The 18,385-nt window shown below is 42.3% G+C and overlaps 1 pseudogene; it reads left to right on the top strand.

The window, feature by feature from the left end:
* Window positions 1-9,155: 9,155 nt before the first annotated feature.
* Window positions 9,156-9,954, top strand: LOC129501774 (39S ribosomal protein L22, mitochondrial-like; annotated as a pseudogene).
* Window positions 9,955-18,385: the final 8,431 nt, after the last annotated feature.

The raw sequence follows: 18,385 nt of genomic DNA, 5'->3' as shown, positions 1-18,385 counted from the left end.
GTCAAATTCAGTGCTCATTGAAGGCCTGATTCTGTGCCCAAAGGAAGAACTTCACAATCTGTAGGAAGATGAAAGATATAATTGGCTCCTCCATTGGAGTAATGGGGAGAATATGATATTCAGTAGTCTGACAAGAATGAGGTTGCAATGCCTGGAGGCAAGCCTGGATGGCTTGCCTGTACCTGTTACCTACCTTCTCCATAGGCCTCATGGTCTTCCTTCATATTGCCTCCTCACACTTCACCATAGTTCTTTTTTTTTATAATAAATTTATTTTTTGAAACAGGGGAGGGGCAAGATGGCGGAAGAGCAGGGTCCCCAAATCACCTGTCCCCACCAAATTACCTAGATAACCTTCAAACCATCCTGAAAAACTACGAATTCGGCCTGAGATGTAAAGAGAGACCAGCTGGAATGCTACAGTGAGAAGAGTTCGCGCTTCTATCAAGGTAGGAAGACGGGGAAAAAGAGATAAAGGAACAAAAGGCCTCCGAGGGGGAGGGGCCCCGCGAGGAGCCGGGCTGAGGCCGGGGCGAGTGTCCCCAGGACAGGAGAGCCCCGTCCCGGAGGAGCAGGAGCTGCACCAACCTTCCCGGGCGGGCGGAAAGGGGCTCGCAGGGAGTTGGAGCAGGACCCAGGAGGGCGGGGATGCCCTCGGGCTCCCGGGGACACTAACAGACACCTGCGAGCGCAGGAGAGTGCTCCGAGCTCCCTAAGGGCTGCAGCGCGCACAGAGGGACCGACCGGAGCAGCTCGGAGGGCTCGGGAGCGGCTCCAGGGAGGGAGCTGCAGGGCGGGAGCGCGAATCCCACAGCGCAGGCCCCGGAGCACAGGGCGCCGGGACACAGCCCAGGATCCGGCCTCCCCCGGGACAGGCAGAGGCCGGGAGGGCCCAGGACAGCAAGGACGCTCCTGCCCGGAGCTGAGCAGATCAGCGGCCCCGCCCCGGAGCCTCCAGGCCCTGCGGACGGAGAGCCGAGAGCTCCGAGCCCCGTAGTTCCTGCGGAGGCTGAATCCAGGCTTCCAGAGTTGCCATAGCAACTGCTGCTGTTCCTCCTGGGGCCCCACGGGGTAAACAACCCCCGCTGAGCCCTGCAGCAGGCAGGGGCTGAGCAGCTCCCCCAAGTGCAGGCCCCTCCCCCAGAAAACCAGCTGGACGGACCAGTGATACTCCCCCGTGTTCCAATACAACTTGTTTTTGGCCACTCTGCACTGAGCAAAATGACTAGAAGGAAAACCTCACCTCAAAAGAAAGAATCAGAAACAGCCCTCTCTCCCACAGAGTTACAAAATCTGGATTACAATTCAGTGTCAGAAAGCCAATTCAGAAGCACCATTTTACAGCTACTGGTGGCTCTAGAAAAAAGCATTAAGGCCTCACGAGACTTCATGACTGCAGAATTTAGATCCAATCAGGCAGAAATTAAAAATCAATTGAATGAGATGCAATCCAAACTAGAAGTCCTAACGACGAGGGTTAACGAGGTGGAAGAACGAGTGAGTGACATAGAAGACAAGTTAATGGCAAAGAGGGAAACTGAGGAAAAAAGAGACAATCAATTAAGGGACCATGAAGACAGATTAAGGCAAATAAATGACAGTCTGAGGAAGAAAAACCTACGTTTAATTGGGGTTCCCGAGGGCGTCGAAAGGGACAGAGGGCCAGAATATGTATTTGAACAAATCCTAGCTGAAAACTTTCCCAATCTGGGAAGGGAAACAGGCATTCAGATCCAGGAAATAGAGAGATCCCCCCCTAAAATCAATAAAAACCGTTCAACACCTCGACATCTAATAGTGAAGCTTCCAAATTCCAAAGATAAAGAGAAGATCCTTAAAGCAGCAAGAGACAAGAAGTCCCTGACTTTCATGGGGAGGAATATTAGGGTAACAGCAGACCTCTCCACAGAGACCTGGCAGGCCAGAAAGGGCTGGCAGGATATATTCAGGGTCCTAAATGAGAAGAACATGCAACCAAGAATACTTTATCCAGCAAGGCTCTCATTCAAAATGGAAGGAGAGATAAAGAGCTTCCAAGACAGGCAGGACCTGAAAGAATATGTGACCTCCAAACCAGCTCTGCAAGAAATTTTAAGGGGGACTCTTAAAACTCCCCTTTAAGAAGAAGTTCAAGTAACTCTGAACGTGAATGGACTTAATGACCCCATCAAAAGGCGCAGAGTTTCAGACTGGATAAAAAAATAGGACCCATCTATTTGCTGTCTACAAGAGACTCATTTTAGACAGAAGGACACCTACAACCTGAAAATAAAAGGTTGGAAAACCATTTACCATTCAAATGGTTCTCAAAATATACCCTAAAAACTACAGAACACTTCTGAAAGAAATTGAGGAAGACACAAAGAGATGGAAAAATATTCCATGCTCATGGATTGGCAGAATTAATATTGTGAAAATGTCAATGTTACCCAGGGCAATTTACACGTATAATGCAATCCCTATCAAAATACCATGGACTTTCTTCAGAGACTTAGAACAAATCATCTTAAGATTTGTGTGGAATCAGAAAAGACCCTGAATAGCCAGGGGAATATTAAAAAAGAAAACCATATCTGGGGGCATCACAATGCCAGATTTCAGGTTGTACTACAAAGCTGTGTTCATCAAGACAGTGTGGTACTGGCACAAAAACAGACATATAGATCAATGGAACAGAACAGAGAACCCAGAAGTGGACCCTGAACTTTATGGTCAACTAATATTCGATAAAGGAGGAAAGACGATCCACTGGAAAAAAGACAGTCTCTTCAATAAATGGTGCTGGGAAAATTGGACATCCACATGCAGAAGAATGAAACTGGACCACTCTTGCACCATATACAAAGATAAACTCAAAATAGATGAAAGATCTAAATGTGAGACAAGATTCCATCAAAATCCCAGAGGAGAACTCAGGCAACACCCTTTTTGAACTTGGCCACAGTAACCGGAGAAGGACAAACAGTGTATGTTCTCATTCATTTGGGGAATATGAATAATAGCGAAAGGGAATATAAGGGAAGGGAGAAGAAATGTGTGAGAAATATCAGAAAGGGAGACAGAACATAAAGACTCCTAACTCTGGGAAACGAACTAGGGGTGGTGGAAGGGGAGGAGGGCGGGGGGTGGGAGTGAATGGGTGACGGGCACTGAGGGGGGCACTTGATGGGATGAGCACTGGGTGTTATTATGTATGTTGGTAAATTGAACACCAATAAAAAATAAATTTATTTTTTTTTATTTTTTTTTATAAATTAATTTTTATTGGTGTTCAATTTACCAACATACATAATAACACCCAGTGCTCATCCCGTCAAGTGTACCCCTCAGTGCCCATCACCCATTCACCCCCACCCCCCGCCCTCCTCCCCCTCCACCACCCCTAGTTCGTTTCCCAGAGTTAGGAGTCTTTATGTTCTGTCTCCCTTTCTGATATTTCCCACACACTTCTTCTCCCTTGCCTTATATTCCCTTTCACTATTATTTATATTCCCCAAATGAAAGAACATACACTGTTTGTCCTTCTCTGATTGACTTACTTCACTCAGCATAATACCCTCCAGTTCCATCCACGTTGAAGCAAATTGTGGGTATTTGTCGTTTCTAGTGGCTGAGTAATATTCCATTGTATACATAGACCACATCTTCTTTATCCATTCATCTTTCGATGGGCACCGAGGCTCCTTCCACAGCTTGTGGACATGGCTGCTAGAAACATCGGGGTGCAGGTGTCCCGGTGTTTCATTGCATCTGAATCTTTGGGGTAAATCCCCAACAGTGCAATTGCTGGGTCGTAGGGCAGGTCTATTCTTAACTCTCTGAGGAACCTTCACACAGTTTTTCAGAGTGGCTGCACCAGTTCACATTCCCACCAACAGTGTAAGAGGGTTCCCTTTTCTCCGCATCCTCTCCAACATTTGTGGCTTCCTGCCTTGTTAATTTTCCCCATTCTCACTTTCACCATAGTTCTAACAATTGTCAACTCTCTCACCTTCCTCCCTGCTGTGCTTCTGGTCCTAGAATTGGCCCTGATGCAAAGCAGGAGCTGGCAGAGATAGAAAAAAATGTGAGATCAGGCCTAGGAAATCCAGGAGCAGAAGAAAATACAGAACCACATGGGTGACGGGCACTGAGGGGGACACTTGACGGGATGAGCACTGGGTGTTATGTTGGTAAATTGAACACCAATAAAAAATTATTTTATTAAAAAAAAAGAACCACATGGGAATTAATAGCACTGGTAACAACAGTTTAGGAGCAAGTGCTGAGAATTTAGCACACTGAGTAATTCTACACATTTTTCAAGTGCCAGGAACTGTATGCCAAGGAACATGCTAGACACTGGAGAAACAATAAAGAGACCCAGTTCCTGTCCTCAAAGAGTTTATAGACAAGTTCCAAACACCATGATCCAGGGACAGCAAGGAATGCATCTCAGGAGACAGGGCTGCCTGGTGCCTTTCTCCCCACCATGCACTGCTTTATAAGACTGCACACATGCTCAGATTCATAACACAACATCTTAAAGCATTTGTGTATGAGTCTCAGTCTCATTCATCTAATATTTATCTTTGGCACATAGAGAACTTTATAGGCTAATAATATTCAGTGCAACAACTCCTCATGTAATACGGCTTTTAAAGCCCTGTGTCCTATTGTGAGGGACACAAAAATGATAAGATGAAGGTATTCTCTACTACAGGGACACATAAGTATCTAACAAACTCAGAGAAGTGGGGAACGTGGCAGGACTGCAGCAATGAAACAAGGTACCAATCCTGAGGGGCTAATGGAACCTCAAAGTTTCAAAATGGAACTTTATGTCAGTATGGGCACTTTTCAAGTTTTGTTGCAGGACCTGAATTCTCTTTGTACCTCCTCAGATGTGAGAGCAGAAGACCAAAACACCTGGTAGAGAAGTAAACAGACCTAGGGTCAAGGCTCAAGCCTGCCACGTTATTACATGAAGGACCTGGACCAAGTCAGTAAACATCTCTGGGCATTGACAAAGTAGTAATACTTTCCTCAGCCAGTTGTGGTGAGAATTGTATTTAATTGTTTGCAAAACAGAAAACATACAAGGAGCTTTCCCTATATTATTTTTCTTTCTTTAAATCCCATTCCAGAAGCATGGAAAAAGATAAGAACAAGAAGAAGGGCAAAAGCATGAAGAGAAATGCATGTTCTAGGGAATGATAGTGGTACAGGCAATGGTGGCCTTAAATAAGCTTCTCTCTCTGGGGTAGCTCAAAAGCAGGTACAAAACACTGTCCCTTTGAAAGAGAAAACTGTAATCACCATTCTCCATCCTCCCACCTCAACTCTGAAAAAGTCATTCATTCCCGATTTCATAAAGCATCCCAGTGCTAATCAAAAATGTGGTTCACAGACCACTGTACAAAGTAAGGAGTTTGCATCAGAATGTAAATCAACTATGTCACAAAGCAGTTTAGTTCAGTTAACATTTTTTTTTATGATCTTTATTATTTGAGAGAGAGCATCCAGGGAGAATGAGAAGCAGACTCCCCAGTGAGCAGGAAGCCAGATGCAGACTCAATCCCAGGACCCTGAGATCATGACCTGAGCTGAAGGCAGACACTCAACTGATTGAGCCACTCAGGCACCCCTTCAGTTAACATTTTTTCCATAGCAAGACTTTTTCGGTGAGTGAAACAGTACAGTGGTTTACATTCTGGAACAAGTGCATTATCTCATTCTGGACCAGTAAAAAAGAGTTCACAGGCTAGCTACTTTGAGTAGCACTGTCTCAGACTATCAGTCACTAAATAGATCATCTTTGAACTCATCTTAGCTCCTTTGTGGTAGTTGGCAACAGAGGAGTTCCTGACAGAATTGTGTCCCAAATCCTTGTGGTAGAGCTTGTGCAGTTCAAAGATATTACATCTGACTCAGCAGGTCTGGCCTCACTTTTTTTTTTAAATAGACATGTTTTATTAAACAAAGATGGTAAGGCTGTGCAGGATTCTGACCACAAATACAGATGATGAGCACCTTGTGGAGACGGGCCTTCAGCTACAGACTTGCTAACAGTGTACTCATCAGACAATTTTAAATGAATGATACTGGTGCTTATAAAAGAGGTTGATTTTATTTTTTTTAAGATTTTATTTATTTGACAGTGCAAGAGAGCACAAGCAGGGGGAGCCACAGAGGGAGAGGGAGAAGACTCCCCACTGAGCAGGGAGCCTGATATGGGGATCTATCCCAGAGCCCCAGGATCATGACCTGAGCCGAAAGCAGGTTTTTAGCAACTGAGCCACCCAACATTTTATAATGGTACAAAATGTTGCTAGGCTACACAGCTGAAGGAAATTACCTCTGAAATCCTGAGGATTTCAGCAAACATTTTGGTTGTCACTCTCACTATCACACACTTGTAGATGGGACTTATAAGTAGAGACTGTCTTATTGAGATTCAGATTTCACCTTTCTGTGGCCATCAACATTATCTGGCCATTTTATTGAAAAGATGGGAAATATATATTTTTTAAGATTTTACTTATTTGAGAAAGAGTGTGCCTGCACTCACGCAAGAGAGAGCACGTGTGCACACTTGAGCAGGAAGAGCAGCAGAGGGAGAAAAGCAGGCTCCCCACTGAACAGGGAGCCCGATGCAGAACTCGATCCCAGAACCCTGAGATAATGACCTGAGCCAAAGGCAGACACTTAACCAACAGAGCCATGCAGGCACCCAAAGATGGGAAATCATTTTAACCAGCAATAAAGGCTCAAACCCACCAAGGCCCCACAGGGATTGGGAAATTTTAGAGCAAAATGAAAATGTGTTCTATAATTTAAATCTAAACACGGTTTCAGCAGGTTATTTTTCAATGTACCTTATGGCAAAAAAAAAGCCCTGCATGTACTCAAAGAGGGCCATGGAAGGATTGCAAGAGCAAAAAATGAAAGCAGCTCAAATTCTATCAAATGATGATAAACTATGTTGCACTCATATAATGCAGTAGTAAGCAACAATTGAAAAGAGATCCATCTATATGTATTGTCATGGAAAGAAAAGGTGTTTTAAGTGAAAAATAATTTAGGGGCACCTGAGTGGCTTAGTTGGTTGAGCAACCAACTCTTGGTTTGGCTCTTGTCCCTCTGCTCCTCCTTGCACGTGCTCTCTCTCTCAAATAAATAATCTTTAAAAGCTTTAGATGGCAACTCAAAATGTCCCATTTATATAAAAATTGTTTAAACCCTTCTACAAAATAGTTTCTATATGTGTGTGTGCAAACACACAGAAAAAGGAATAAAAGGATGTCAAACTGGTAAAAATGGTTACTCCTGGAGAGGGGAGCATATACTTCTTGTGAAACAGAGAGAGAAAGGGGGAAGTGGAAGGACAAAGGGGAGGGAAAGAAAATTATTAACAAGAGCATTCTACAAATGTAAATCCAAATTGTTTCATCTCTGAAAACCTAGGGGCTGCTTATCAGCCCTCATCATCTCCTTGAGACATTGGCTAAATTTGTTTCCAAGTCTTGAATTAGTACTACTTCCTGTGCCACCTGGATATTTCAAAGAACTCTCTCAAACCCCTACCAGCTGAACTATTGAGATGTACAGAAACCACTGTCTGGTAAGGTATGGTTACAAGATGGTAGTTAGCTAGCCTGTGATGGTCACCTAGCAGAACCCTAAGGGAGAAAGAAACAATGCCTTCATCCCCTGTCAAGAAACTTCTAGTCAAGCTTTCCAACTGACTCAATACCTCAGAAAACTAAAACACATGACTTCAAAGTCTTATACCTAAGAAGTGTTGCACACTCTCACAGAGCATTTCACAGTTTTCATAAATCCTCATATTTTTGCCTTTTCATTGTCTTGTTTCAGGTATCCAGGTTCTAGAGGAAATGTCTGTCCAAGGCAGAAAATTATTATTTTTCAGTAATAATGATAGTTAACATTTACTGGGTGCCAACTTCTATTCAAAGTGCTTAAAATTAGTGACTTATTTAGCCTCACAAGACCCTATGCGGTAGATACTATTATTCTTAGTTTATATTATTCTCATTTTAAAGTTCAGGAACTTGCCCAAGTTCTCACAGCTGGAATAATGATACATATTCTCATCATTATACAAAGAGACATGTCAACCCTAATCTATAACACCAGGCCCAGAAATTTGGATTCCCTGAATGTTGAATTATTACTGGACATTCATAGCACCCAAAGGCTAGGCTTCAATAATTCTGTTCAGAAGCTCTGATTGGGGCATTTAGAGGCTGAAGGATAAAATGTGAACTCGTCCCATGTCTGAAGCTGGGGAAAGCCCAGAGTTACTCACCGCCATAATCTGGATTTGTCTGATGCTACCACCAAGCATAAACCAGGCTGCTGAGCACTTGAGGTGAAGTCACCTTACCACACACAGAGGCAAGACATTCAAACATGCCTGGGTTTCACCTGCTCAGGAGTCTGTCTAATCACCTGGTTTCTCTCAGCTCTCAGGAGGAATGCATGGAATGATAAATACATTGATACTAATCTCTGTCAGTACCTTACCCAACCAGTGTAACAGACTCAATTTTCTACTCTGCGTCTACATCTATAGTTCATAATTAAATACAAGAATAAAAGCTAATAGTTCTTCTTTCCTAGCAACAGTAAGCTTAGAATCTTTGTTCCATATGTGCTTTGCTACTATGAGATTGTGTTGGTTATATTTCAGAATTTTAGCAAACCACATGCAGTACACTGTATGGCCCCAGGTACAGCTGGCCCCAGGGGTTCAAATTGATGTCATCATAATGATCTCTCTCCACTCTGCTTTATCAGGCCCTCCCTTCAGGTAGGCATATCTCTTTCCAATTTAAAGTTCAAAGGCAAGATGTGTGCCTTGTTTTCATTCACTCATATAAAAGTCCCAGGATTTAGGACACCTGGGTTGCTCAGCAGTTAAGCGTCTGCCTTTGGCTTAGGGCATGATCCTAAGATCATGAGCCCCGGGATTGAGTCCTGCATCAGGTTCCCTGCATGGAGCCTGCTTCTCTCCCTGACTATGTCTCTGCCTCTCTGTGTGTGTGTCTTTCATGAATAAATAAATAAAATCAGTGCATGAACTTGGAGGCTTCCATAGAGGGAGGGAGAAAGATGGTAGCGGCAATATTGGAATGTTTGGGTGAATTTGGATGCAGAATCTGAGGGGGAATCTGGCCTTAGAGCTTCTTTCATCTCACGATGTTTTACCCCAGTCATATATCCACATGAGTGGGTCTCTGAACATTTCTCGAAAATGGGAAAAGAATAATAAAACTGTTTATACTCCACAATTGCCTGGAGAACCTCGGAGACCAACAGAAATCTACCATTGTTGAAGGCAAATAAAATGCAGCAAAGACAATATGTGGTGTTTGGCAAAATTGATAAAAAGAATGTCCATTGAGGGATCCCTGGGTGGCGCAGCGGTTTGGCGCCTGCCTTTGGCCCAGGGCGTGATCCTGGAGACCCGGGATTGAATCCCACGTCGGGCTCCCGGTGCATGGAGCCTGCTTCTCCCTCTGCCTGTGTCTCTGCCTCTCTCTCTCTCATTCTATGTGACTATCATAAATAAATAAAAATTAAAAAAAAAAATTAAAAAAAAAAAAAAAAAAAAAAGAATGTCCATTGACCAGGCTTTGGCTCAACTGGAATTCAGTGACAAAAAGGGGGCCCAAATAATTAAAGAGATTCTCTTAGAAGCACAAGATATGGCAGTGAGAGATCACAATGTGGAATTCAGATCCAATTTATATATAACTGAGTCGACTTCAAGGTGAGGCCAATACCTGAAATCCATCCGATACCATGGCAGAGGACGCTTTGGGATTATGGAGATGGTTTTTTGCCATTATTTTGTGAAGTTGGTAGAAGGCACCAAATATGGCTGTCACCCATGTCAAAGAGTATATTCAGGAGTTCCGCAACCGGACCATTATTCACACTCTGTGATGGTGGATTCAGACTCTACAGTGTATATATTTTGCCATTTATTTCTTAAAAACAAAGATAAATGCTATAAATAAATAAATAAATAAATAAATAAATAAATAAATAAATAAATAATTTTTTTAAGGTCCCAGGATCCATTTTGACTTGGCTTCAGCCCTAGGCCCATCCTGACACAATTGCTGTGGCCATAGGAATGCTATGTTTTTATTAGCAGGCATAGTCCTTATTATGTGGTAGATAAGCTATTTGTGCTTAAATACACAATTTGGTAAAATGGGAGGCATACAAAATCATTTTAGCATTACACTTGGCTCCGAAATTAGATTCTCTTCCTGATCTCATGACAGAATCATTCTCTAATTCACTGGACAGTAATCATTCACATTCATTCATTCATATGCTCATGCATTCATGCAGTCTGATACTAAGTATTTTCCACATGGAAAGCACTGGGGGTCACTCTCAAATAAATGACACTCTTGGAAGGTGAATCTTCTAAGCAGCATTCCACCCATTCTCCCTATGGACTCTTGTTCTTCCCACTAGTCTGGGGAAGTAGGCCCATGGTGCTCTCAACATCTCTGAGATAATACGACCAAAACTTAAACGTGACTGTTTTAACTTTGTATAATGAAAAGTTCCAAACAAAAGTAGGGAGTAAAATGAGCTCAAATGCACTCATCATCCAGCTTCATTATTTTTTTTATTTTTATTGAAAAAATAATTTTTTATTGGAGTTCAATTTGCCAACATATAGCATAACACCCAGTGCTCATCCCACCAAGTGCCCCCCTCAGTGCCCATCACCCAGTCACCCCCCCCTGCCCACCTCCCCTTCCACTACCCCTTGTTCATTTCCCAGAGTTAGGTGTCTCTCATGTTTTGTCACCCTTACTGATATTTTCATTCATTTTCTCTCCTTTCCCTTTATTACCTTTCACTAATTTTTATATTCCCCAAATGAATGAGACCATATAATGTTTGTCCTTTTCTGATTGACTTATTTCACTCAGCATAATACCCTCCAGGTCCATCCACGTCGAAGCAAAAGGTGGGTATTTGTCATTTCTAATGATCCAGCTTCATTATTAAAGATGGGTGATAGAAAGTTGAAGCAAGATGGTGGAGCAGTAGGGTCCTCAACTTACCTGGCCCCACCAACTTATCCATATAACTTTCAAAACATTCTGAACACCTATGACTTCAACCTGAAATGTAAAGACAGAGTAGCTAGAATGCTACAGAGAGAAAAGTTTTCACTTCCAACAAGGTAGGAAGGCGAAGAAAATAAAAAATCAACTGGGGCAGGAGAATCACGACAAGCCAGTCGAAAGTAGAGCCATGAAAACCCCTGGAGCACAAAAGCCCAGCCCTGGACAAGAGGGAACTTTAAAAATCCACACCTGAGTTTTCCCTGACAGAAAAGTGCTCAGCAGGGAAATCAGGCAGAGTCACAGGAAGGTCAGTGAAGCCTCGAGATTCTCCTGAGTCACTATAAGAGGAAGCATGCCTGGGAGAAAGCCCTCTACAAATTGCGGTACAATCTTGGTAAAGGGCTGGAGTGGAGCAGCCCTCAGGGCATTTGGGAGAAGCCTGCGGGTTCCATGGGCCAATTCCAGAGCTCCCTTTACCATAGAGCCCGGCTCTGGACAGAGGTGGCTGTTCCCCGTTCCCTTCAGGAGCCACGGCCCCCAAGTGGGTGGGTCCACCGGCACAGGGCCCCAGATCCCAGGGCACGGGGCAGACACAGCCCAGGATCCTGCGGTCCCCCAGGATAGGTGGAGGCGGGGAGGGCACAGGACAGCGAGGACTCTCCTGCTGCCGGACGCCCCCAAGCTGTGCAGGCCAGCACCCCCAACCGGGGAGCTTCTAGGCCGGTTCGGACTGGGAGCTGTGGGTGGTTACTGGGGGAGCTAACTCCAGAGCTGGAGACCTGGTCGCCACCAGTGTTGTTGTTCCTCTTTGTGTCACCCTGTGCCTGTGAGAGGCAGGGCTGCCAGGGAACAGAGACCTCACAGGGTAAACAGCTCCCACTGAGCCTGGCACCCAGTGGGGGGAGGGGGGGCAGCTCCCCCAGGTGCACACACCTGAGAATCAGCACAGCAGGCCCTTCCCCCAGAAGACCAGCTGGAAGAACAGGGGAAGAGCAAGTTCTGGACCAAGCAGCCCTGGAAAGTTCTAGGACTGAGCGAAAATAGTATATAGAACCAGAGAGTCATTTTTTCCCTTTTCTTTTTCCATTATGACTCGTTTTCTTATCAGACTAAAAATTTCCATAATTTTTTCTCTTTTCCCACCTAACTCCGATATTTTACCAGCTCTTCATTTTTAAGTTTTTTTTTTTCCTTTTTGACTTCCATATTTCTACAATTACTTGTCTTAGATATATTTTTCACTTCTGGATTCCCTTCAACATATTCAATTTAATTTTGGGAGATATACAAGATACGGGTTTTTGTTTTTTGTTTTTTCTGCCTCATTTTGTTTTACAATAGAGGAAGTTAGTAACTTCTAACACATGACCCACATACACCCAGAACCAAGTGGAACATCGTGTTGGTTCATCCTGTGAGACTATATTCTTTCTTCCTTCCCATTCTGCCCCCTTCTTTTAACTTGTTTACATTTTTGTGGCCAATTTTGGGTCTTTATATAACTATTGCTGGTTTATATAAATTTGGGATCAAGCATCTTCTAACATACAGAACAAAATACGCATAAAACCAAGAGGATCACCTCTAGGTCCCTCAGGGAGACTGCATTCTCTCTCTACCACCACCATCCCCCTCCCTTTCTTTTCTTTTTTTCCTCTTTGTTTTTGTTTTTATTTTTGCTATTTTGTTTTAAAATTTGTTTTTCACTTTAGTGGTCCTTTTATTTTTTTCTATTCTTCTTTTTCTTTTTTTTTTTTTTTCTGGTCTCTGACCTCTTCAGACTCATCTAGGGTGTATTTTACTTATGTCGTGGTTGATATTTTTGATTTAGCCTGCTCATACAGCCACTCTGCACTGCACAAAATGATAGAAGGAAGAATTCACCATAAAAGAAAGAACTGGAAACAATACTCTCTGCTACTGAACAAGGATTTTTATTATATATTTTTTTATCGGAGTTCAATCTGCCAACATATAGCATAACACCAATGTTCATCCTATCAAGTGTCCCCCTCAGTGCCCATCACCCAGTCACCCCATCCCCCCACCCACCTCCCTTTACAGTACCCCTTGCTGAACAAGGATTTAAATATGATGTCAGAAATTCAATTCAGAAATACAATTATAAAGTTACTGGTGGCTCTGGAAAAAAGCATAATGGACACTAGAGAGTCTGTTACTGCAGAATTCAGAACTAATCAGGCTGATGATATTAAAAATACTTTAACTGAGATGCAATCCAAACTGGATGTTCTAACTACTATGGTAATGAGGTGGAAAGAGTGACTTAGAAGACAAGTAGAATGGAAAGGAAGGAAGCTGAGGAAAAAAGAGAAAAACAACAGCCGATGAGGAAAGGCTTAGGGAAATAAATGATAGCTTGAGAAGAAAGAATATACATCTAATTGGGATCCCAGACGAGACTGAGAGAGAGAGGAAACCACAAAGTATATTTGAATAAATCATAGCTGAGAACTTCCCAAATCTGGGGAAGAAAACAGGCATTTAGATCCAAGAGATAGAGAGAACCCCCCAAAAAATCAATAAAAACAGTTCAACACCTCAACATTTAATTGTAAAACCTGTAAATGTCAAAGATAAAGAGAAAATCCTTAAAGCAGCAAAGAGACAAGAGATTTTTAACTTACATGGGGAGCAATATCAGATTAACAGCAGACCTCTCCACAGAGACCTGGCAGGCCAGAAAGGGTTGGCAGGGTATATTCAGGGCACTAAATGACAAGAATATGCAGCCAAGAATACTATATCCAGCAAGGCTTTCATTCAGAATAGAAGGAGAGATGAAGAGCTTCCAGGATAGACAGAAACTGAAAGACTCTGTGACTATCAAACCAGCTCAGCAAGAAGTATTAAGGGGGACTCTGTAAAAGAAAGAGGAAGCCCACAGAAACAATCCACAAAAACAGGGACTGAATAGGTATTACAATGACACTAATTCATATCTTCCAATAGTTACTCTGAACATGAATGAGCTGAATGATCCCATCAAAAGACGCAAGGTTTCAGACGGGATAAAAAGCAAGACCCATCTATATGCCGTCTAGAGACTTATATTAGATCTAAGGACACCTACAGCCTAAAAATGAAAGGGGTGGAGAACCATTTACCAATCAAATGGTCCTCAAAAGAAAGCTGGGGTAGTAATCCTCATATCAGATAAATTAAAGTTTATACCAAAGACTGTAGTAAGAGGTGAAGAGGGACACTATATCGTACTTAAAGTGTCTATCCAACAAGAAGACCTAACAATTATGAATATTTAAGCCCCTAAATGTGGGAGCCGCCAAGTATGTCAATCAATTAATAAGCTAAGTAAGGAGATACTTAATAATACACAAATAGTAGGAGACATCAACACGGCACTTTCAGCAAATGACAGATCTTCTAAGCAGAACATCACCAAAGAAACAAGGGCCTTAAAAAAAAAAAAACACGCTGGGATCCCCAGGTGGCTCAGCGGTTTAGCACCTGCCTTTGGCCCAGAGCGAGATCCTGGAGTCCTAGAATCAAGTTCCGCGTTGGGTTCCCAGCATGGAGCCTGCTTCTCCCTCTGCCTGTGTCTCTGCCTCTCTCTCTCTCTCTCAATCTGTGTGTGTGTGTGTATCATGAATAAATAAATAAATCTTTAAAAAAACATGCAAGAAAACAAGGGCCTTGAGTGATACACTGACCAAATAGATTTCACAGATATATACACAACATTCCATCTGAATGCAACTGAATACACATTCTTCTCAAGTGCACATGGAACTTTCTCCAGAATAGACCACATAATGCATCACAAATCAGGTTTCAACTGATACCAAAACATTGGGATTGTTAACTGTATATTTTCAGACCACAATGCTTTGAAACTAGAACTCAATAACAGGAAATTTGGAAGAAACTCAAACACATGGAGGTTAAAGAGCATCCCACTAAAAGATGAATGGGTCAACCAGGAAATTAGAGAAGAATTAAAAAGATTCATGGAAACTAATGAAAATGAAAATACAACCATTCAAAATCTTTGGGACACTGCAAAAGCGGTCCTAAGAGGAAAATACATCACAATACAAGCCTCCCTCAAAAAAATTGGAATAAATTCAAATACACAAGGTAACCTTGCACCTAAAGGAACTGGAGAAAGAACAGCAAATAAAGCCTAAACCATACAGAAGAGAGATAATAAAGATTGGAGTGGAACTCAGTGAAATAAGACCAGAAGAACTCTATATCAACAAAACCAGGAGTTGGTTGTTTGAATGAATTAATAAGATAGATAAACCCCTAGCCAGCCTTATTAAAAAAGAAAAAAGACTCAAATTAACAAAATCACGAATGAAAGAGGAGAGAGTACAACCAATAGCAAGGAAATACAAACGATTTTAAAAACGTACTATGATCAGCTATATGCCAGTAAATTAGGCAATCTAGAGGAAATGGACGTATTTCTGGAAAACCACAAATTACCAAAACTGGAACCGGAAGAAATAGAAAACCTGAACAGGCCAATAATCAGGGAGGAAATTGAAGCAGTCATCAAAAACCTCCCAAGACATAAAAGTCCAGGGTCAGATGGCTTCCCAGGGGAATTATACCAAATGTTTAAAGAAGAACTAATACCTCTTCTACTAAAGCTGGTTCAAATGATAGAAAGTGGGGGGAAGGATGCCTGGAGGTCTCAGCGGTTGAGCGCCTGCCTTTGGCCCAGAGCATGATCCTGGAGTCCTGGGATCGAGTCCCACATCACGCTCCCTGCATGGAGCCTGCTTCTCTCTCTCTGCCTGTGTCTCTGCCTCTCTCTCAATCTCTCTCTCTCTCTCTCTCTCTCTCTCTCTCTCTCTCATAAATAAATAAATAAACAAAATCTTTAAAAACAAAGAAAGAAAAGGAGGGGAATAGTTCCAAACTCGTTTTATGAGGCCAAAGACCCAACCAAAACCAGACAAAGACCTCACCAAAAAGGAGAATTATAGACCAATATTCTTGATGAATATGGATGCAAAAATTCTCACCAAGATACTATCCAATAGGATCCAATAGTACATTAAGAGGATTATTCACCATGACCATGTGGGATTTATCCCTGGGATACAAGGATGGTTCAACACTCGTAAAACAATCAACCTGATAGATCACATCAACAAGAGAAAAAACAAGAACCATATGATCCTCTCAATAGATGCAGAAAAAGCATTTGACAAAATACAGCAGCCATTACTGATTAAAACTCTTCAAAGTATAGGGATAGAGGGAACATTCCTCAGCATCTTAAAAGCCATCTACAAAAAGCCCACAGCGAATATCATTCCCAATGGGGAATCCCATTGGGCAATTTACACATTTAATGCAATCCCTCTCAAAATACCATGGACTTTCATCAGAGAGTTGGAACAAATCATCTTCAGATTTGTGTGGAATCAGAAAAGACCCCGAATAGTCAGGGGAATATTAAAAAAGAAAACCATATCTGGGGGCATCACAATGCCAGATTTCAGGTTGTACTACAAAGCTGTGGTCATCAAGACAGTGTGGTACTGGCACAAAAACAGACACATAGATCAATGGAACAGAATAGAGAATCCAGAACTGGACCCTCAACTTTGTGATCAACTAATATTCGACAAAGCAGGAAAGACTATCCACTGGAAAAAGGACAGTCTCTTTAATAAATCGTGCTGGAAAAATTGGACAGCCACATGCATAAGAATGAAACTAGACCACTCTCTTGCACCATACACAAAGATAAGCTCAAAATGGATGAAAGATCTAAATGTGAGACAAGATTCCATCAAAATCCTAGAGGAGAACACAGGCAACACCCTTTTTGAACTTAACCACAGTAACTTCTTGCAAGATATTTCCATGAAGGCTAGAGAAACGAAAGCAAAAATAAACTATTGGGACTTCATCAAGATAAGAAGCTTCTGCATAGCAAAATAAACAGTCAACAAAACTAAAAGACAACCTACAGAATGGGAGAAGATATTTGCAAATGACGTATCAGATAAAGGATTAGTATCCAAGATCTATAAAGAACTTATTAAACTCAAAAGCAAATAATCAAACAATCCATTCATGAAATGGGCGAAAGACATGAACAGAAGAAAGAAGTGTGTCACTAACATACAGATGGCCAACAAGCACATGAGAAAATGCTGCGCATCACTGGCCATCAGGGAAATACAAATCAAAACCACAATGAGATACCACCTCACACCAGTGAGAATGGGGAAAATTAACAAGATGGGAAACAAATGTTGGAGAGGATTTGGAGAAGGGTGAACCCTCTTACTCTGTTGGTGGGAATGTGAACTGGTGCAGTCACTCTGGAAAACTGTGTGGAGGTTCCTCAAAGAGTTAAAAATAGACCTGCCCTACGACCCAGCAATTGCACTACTGCGTTTTTACTCCAAAGAAATGGATGCGGTTAAAGACTGAGACACCTGCACCCCAATGTTCATAGCAGCAATGTCCACAATAGCCATAATGTGAAAGGAGCCTCGATGTCCTTGGCAAATTGGCAAAGGACAATTTGAATTGCCGATTGTTGGCAAATTGAATTTAAATTTAAAAATGTAAAAAGGGCAGCCCCAGTGGTACAGTGGTTTAGTGCCGCCTGCAGCCTGGGGTTTGATCCTGGGGACCCTGGATCGAGTCCCACATCAAGCTCCCTGCATGGAGCCTGCTTCTCCCTCTGCCTGTGCCTGTGCGTCTCTCTCTCTCTCTCTCTCTCTCTCTCTCTCTCTCTCTCTGTGTGTGTGTGTGTGTGTGTTTCTATGAATAAATAAATAAAATCTTTTAAAAAATAAAAATAAAAATGTAAAAAAATGGAATGCCTGTGGGCTCAGCGATTGAGCTCTGCCTTTGGCTCAGGACAAAGGACGTGATCTCGGGGTTGGAGATTGAGTCCCACATCAGGCTCCTTGTATGGAGCCTTGCTTCTCCCTCTGCCTGTGTCTCTGCCTCTGTCTCTGTCTGTCTGTCTCTCATAAATAAATAAAACCGTAAAAAAATAAAAATGTAAAAATTAATTCAAAGATGTGGAAATATATTTATAATAAATATAAAATAACAACAAAAAAAGAAATTCTAAACATTTTTACACCACCAAGAACGAGGGCAAAGGAGACTGCAAGAGGAGCAAAGCAGGAAGGTCAACCCTATGAGATTCTCCCCAGAATAAAGAGGTTCACCCTCTTTCAAAGACAAGCTGCCCTGAGCCAGGCTTCTCAGGCATCTTTCTCAAGTATGCATGTGAGAAGCAGTATGAT

Source organism: Nyctereutes procyonoides, unplaced genomic scaffold (assembly GCF_905146905.1).
Source record: "Nyctereutes procyonoides isolate TBG_1078 unplaced genomic scaffold, NYPRO_anot_genome, whole genome shotgun sequence".
NCBI classification, from domain to species: domain Eukaryota; kingdom Metazoa; phylum Chordata; class Mammalia; order Carnivora; family Canidae; genus Nyctereutes; species Nyctereutes procyonoides.
The sequence above is the reverse complement of the archived record's forward strand: the minus strand, read 5'-3'. Positions and strand labels throughout refer to the sequence as shown.